This window comes from Phascolarctos cinereus, unplaced genomic scaffold, assembly GCF_003287225.1.
Source record: "Phascolarctos cinereus isolate Bilbo 61053 unplaced genomic scaffold, phaCin_HiC Scaffold_1;HRSCAF=81, whole genome shotgun sequence".
Lineage (NCBI taxonomy): Eukaryota > Metazoa > Chordata > Mammalia > Diprotodontia > Phascolarctidae > Phascolarctos > Phascolarctos cinereus.
Genome location: NW_027555514.1, coordinates 74618308 through 74623658, shown reverse-complemented (window position 1 = coordinate 74623658; position 5351 = coordinate 74618308). Strand labels below are relative to the sequence as shown.

General features: G+C 37.5%; 1 long non-coding RNA gene across 1 annotated transcript; it reads right to left on the bottom strand.

The window, feature by feature from the left end:
* Nucleotides 1-737: 737 nt before the first annotated feature.
* On the bottom strand, nt 738-4957 carry LOC144457812 (uncharacterized). Its single transcript, XR_013487333.1, has 2 exons — nt 4877-4957; nt 738-2136 (listed from the first exon to the last, which is right to left on the bottom strand). It is a non-coding gene; the product is annotated as an uncharacterized LOC144457812 (long non-coding RNA).
* Between the last annotated feature and the right edge of the window lie 394 nt (nt 4958-5351).

The window sequence follows — 5351 nt, the reverse complement described above, 5'->3', positions numbered from 1 at the left end:
GGTGTCACTGTTCTATAATTGCTTTGAATTTATTTAGCATATTTATATATCTGTTCAAGAGATGTTGTGTTATAGTGGCTAGGGAGTTAGCCTTCAAGCCGGTAAGATCTGCATTCAAGTCTTGCTCCTCATCCATACTACCTAAATGATTCTAGGTGAAGTCATTTAACTTCTCAGTACTCAAACTCTCCATGACTCTAAATTGCACTTAAGATGATAAACAAGGTTGGCGATTTCTTTATCAAGGAATTCCATTACCATCCCAGTATAGACATAGTCCAGTCCCAATGCCCATCCCATTGCCACCCCATTCCTAAACTTATCCCTATCCCTATCTCCATCCTTATCCCTGCCTCTTTTGCTATCCCCATCCCCACCCCATAGCCATTTCCATCCCTAAACCTATCCCTGTCTTTATCCCTATTCCCATCCTCATCACCATCCCTATCCCTATTTCGATGCTAACTTATCTGATTGTGTTCTTTTCAAAATTTCAATGGAAAGTTAAACTCCTTGAGGACAGAGATGACGTTTGTTAATTTTTTTTTCTTTATCCCCAGTGCTGAACATAGTACCTGGCATATAAATAGACTTAATAAAGTTTTATGGAATTGAAATGAATTGAATGTTTGAGTACATAAAAAAGGTACAAAGAATTATGTGTTCTTGTGTAAGAATGAATCATCTACTTATCTATAAAGGCCATACATGAAATGCACATCTTATTTTCAGTAGAATAATTTTTAAAATTATTTTCTGTATTTCATTAAATATTTCCCAATTACAAGGAAGAAAAATTAAACAATCTTTTTTTAAAAGTTGAGTTCCAAATTCTCTTCCTCTTTCCTCCTCCCCTCCTTGAGGAGGTAATTTGATTTTGATTATACATGTGAAGTCACATTTCCATGTTAGCCATGTTACAAAAGAAGATGCAGCATAAAACAATCAAAATAGAGAAATTACAAATCAATCTGCATCCAGGGTTCATCAGTTTTCTCTCTGAGGGTAGATAGCATTTTTCATCATGGGTTCTTTTGAATTGTCTTGGATCATTGTCTTGATTAGAATAGCTAAGTCTTTCATCATAGATCATCCTTATAATATTGTTATTACTGTATGCAACGTTCTCCTGGTTCTGTTCACCTCACTTTGTACAAGTTCATATAAGTCTTCCCAGGTTTTTTCTGAAATCATCCTGCTTGTCATTTTCTATAGCACAATAGTATGCCATCACAATCATGTACTCATTTAGCCATTCCCCAATTGATGACTGTTCCCTCAATTTCCAATTCTTTGCTATAAAAAAGAGCTTCTATAAACATTTTCATATAATTGGTCTTTTCTCCCTTTTCTTTGATTTCTTTGGATACAGATCTAGTAGTGAAATTGCTAGGTCAACATGTATGATCAGTTGTATAACCCTTTGAATGTAATTCTAAATTTTTCTCCAGAATGATTGGACTGAGTTGTCTTGGGGTGGAAGAATGTCTCACTCTGACCTTTTGTTGGCTCTGCCAGGCCAGAGTTCAATTTGACATATTGTTTTAAACATTGGACAGGAATATTGGGAGAGCTCAGGTGAATGCTTCTTTATTCCGGTATCTTGGCTCTGCCCCTAGGAGAACTGTGTTTTATAATTTTAACACATTATTTTCATTTTCAATTATTATATGATTATAGTTCTTTCCATTTACATCATTGTAGTCATTGTGTATGTCATTTTTCTGGCTCTGTTTGCATCAGCTTATATAAGTTTTCCCATACTTCTCTGCGTTCATCATATTTGTCGCTTCTTACAGCACAGTAAAATTCCTTTATGTTCATATGCTTCAGTTTGTACAGCCTTTCCTTAGTCATTGGAGATCTTCTTTCTTTCAAGTTCTTTATTACAACAAAAAGTGCTCTTATTAATAATTGTGTATGTGTGTGGCCCTTTTCCAGAATCATCTCCAGAGGCAGAGATTTTACTACCTCATTCTTGGCAGAGTCCAGTGACTGAAGATCCATAACATCAGGACGCTTTTTTTGTCTTGTCTTCTAACTAGTGTCCTTTTTGCCCCAAGGTGAACACATTTCCTCTCATTCCATACTTAGTAAAGTTGATGAACAGCTGGTTACCAGATTCTCCAATAAAACCTTCCAGACATGAGAAGCATCATATTGAATTACTCAATTATTTCTCTCTCTCTCTCTCTCTCTCTCTCTCTCTCTCTCTCTCTCTCTTCTCTCTCTCTCTCTCTCTCTCTCTCTCTTCTCTCCCCCCTTCCCTCCCCTCCTCTTCTCTCCCCTCCTCTTCTCTCCCCTCCTCTTCTCTCCTCTCTTCTCATCACCTCTCCTTTCTTCTTCTCTCCTTTTCTTCCCTTCTTCCCTCCCTTCATCTCTCTCCCCTCTTCCCTAAACAATCACAATTATTTTTTTTATTCCATTGATCAGAACACTGAATTGTGTGTGCCATTGTAGAAATGCCAAAGTCCTCAAAAAGATAGTAATGTTTCACTAACTTTAGGTTTGACAATTGGTGTTACGAATTTGTAGTGACTTCCAACACTTTTCCAATTAGCTGTGTTTGAGTAGACACTAGGCTGATATTAAAACTATAAACCATGAAGCTTGCTGTGTGAGCCAAGGGAGTAAGAGATGCATGAAAGTCAATAGAGACATTTAACAAATGTTCCTTGAATGAATGAAGGGATGAATGTATGAATTCTATCTTCCATGAGCTGTGAGATGTTGCAGAACATTCCAGTACCTTGTCTTATAACTCAAAATTATCTCATTCATTCAGAGACAGAAGGCAGAAATTTCTAGTTCATTGCTGAGAAAATAGATCCCTCCCTACCTCCTTCAAGTACTGAGGATATGGGGCTATAATATTTGTGTATATCTATTCTTCATCCCAGCTTTTGCTATATCTCACTCTGTTAAGTACAGCAAAACAGGGGAAAATAATATCAACATTCCTCCATAAAACATGTAGTCCAGATCAGTAAGTATTTGTATTCTCCTTTGTGATTTGGGCTTTAAAAGTGACTCTGAGTGAGTATGCTGTCTTGTATGTGTTATCTTGCCCTGTCATAATGTAAGCTTCAATGCAAGGATCTAAGACATCGCCAAAAGTTTCATGATGGAAAATGCTATCCACCTCCAAAGAAAGAACTATGGAGTTTGAATGCAGATCATTTTTTTTCTTCTATTTTGTTTTGTTTCCTCTTTCTTGTGGTTCCTTCTATTTGTTCTAATTCTTCCTTACAACATGACTAAAGTGAAAATATGATTAACAGGAATGTATATGTAAAGCCTATATTGGGGAGGGACAGGGAGAGGGAGGGGGAGAAAAATTTTAAACTCAATAGCTAATGGAAGTGATTGTTGATAAATCAAAATATATTAATAAAAAATTAAAAAAGAATGTGAGCTTCTTGAGGGCAGAGACTGTCTTTATTTTTGTTTAGACTTCTATCCTCAGAGCTTAGCACAGTGGAAACTAAGTAAATGTTTTTTGCTTGCCTTCCCAACTGCATATGGGGCATATAGTTGCCTCTTATTAATAAATAAATAATAAATAGGAAAGTGAAGGAAGATTAGCATCTCTCAACTGTCTTCCAATCCAGACTCATATGAGCCTGACTGAAAAGGAAACTTTGATTAGAGCAGAACTAGAGCTATAATTAGCATGAGGAAAATGGATATTTATACCATGGCACTGACATCGTCCTTGTCATGATAACTGTCTTACTGGTATTTCTCCTTTAGGTCTTCCAGAGGCACAAGATATAACAACTAATATACTCACAACCACAACCCCTAGGAGTCTTATACCCTTGAAAACTCTCTTTTGGTTCCATGAATTCCAAGACCAAACCCACAAGGACAAGGAAGCACTAGACTTGCAGACCACCCTTTCTGGTACACCTGAGTCTGTGGTGACAGAGTTACCTGAATGTCACCCCTCTTTACACACACGCACACACAGACACACGCAGAATTTGAGTGGGGCCAAGTTTTAGCTAGTTTTGTCCTTCAATAGAAGTAAAAGGCATAGAAGATCTGCCAAGTTCAAAGCCAAGAATCAAGCCTTATAAGTAGAATTAAAGTGTTTGACAACATTTAAGAAAGATACTTGGTTTTGCATGTTGGGTTTCTTTGGCTTGTTTTGTTTTACAAAATTATGTCTATCAAGCCCGGCTCATTTCCTTTTCCATCCTTACACAACTATGTAATTTCCAAGACTTTTGTCTTTTCTTCTGTCCCTCGACTCTTTTCCCAGATTAGACATTTAACAGAGATGTGATGGTTCTCCTGAAAAGCAGATTTCAGTGTACAGGTATTCCAAATCATTCTTGCCCTAAGATTCTCTCTAAAAGCCCGCATCAGAGTAGGAGAAGGAGATACTAGGAGATGTCTGGGGGAGGTGAGCCAAAGCTTGCATCTTCCAGTTGTTCAAATGTGTTCCTGTCACTTTGTAAGATCATCATTTATCTTAAAGGAACACTGCCTCTATTACTCAGAAATTTCAAAAAAAAAAAAGTAAAAAAGAAAGAAATGCCTGTCTTCCTTTTGATCAAATTCTGTCTGTTCAGTATTCCGGCGCCACAAGCAATGAAGAAGCAAGTGAATTCTCATTTAAGTCACTGTACACAGATGCTGGTATTCCCTCATCAGAATAGGCACATTCCTATAAGTCAGCATCTGTTTCCTTTTTTTTTCTTCTCTCTCTCTCTCTCTCTCTCTCTCTCTCTCTCTCTCTCTCTCTCTCTCTCTCTCTCTCTCTCCTCTCTCTCTCTCTCTCTCTCTCTCTCTCTCTCTCTCTCTCTCTCTCTCTCTCTCTTTCTCTCTCTCTCTCACTCCCCCCCCCACCCCCCTTAGGCCTGTTTACCAGATTTTTTTCATTGAGAGACTTCCCGATGGAGGATAATTCAGTTCCTTTTTGCTCATTCATGAGAACGTTACATCTCCCAGCTGCAACTATTTTAAGTAAAACTCTGAATGGGCCTTATAATTTATTGTGACTCATATCCTTCTCAAGTAAGAGCTACAGTACAGAGATCATGCCGCCAAAGCTGTTTTCAACTATAGTTAATTTATACTAGATTTCTTTGGTTAGCCTTTGGTGAATCTACATGATTCACTGGCAGTGAGGCTCGTCAGTACAGTCATTTCCATTTCCTTGCTAAGCTAAATATTTTGGTGGTTTTTTCCCCCTTTGTTTTGTTTTTTAGAGTAACTCTCTATCCATATGCAAATTGCAGAAATACTACCTCTTTTCCAAAGTTTTGCATGCATGAAAAATAACAGAGACAAAGTAAACTCATCAGTTTTATACAGGGTTGAATCAAATCCCAACTGCCAGG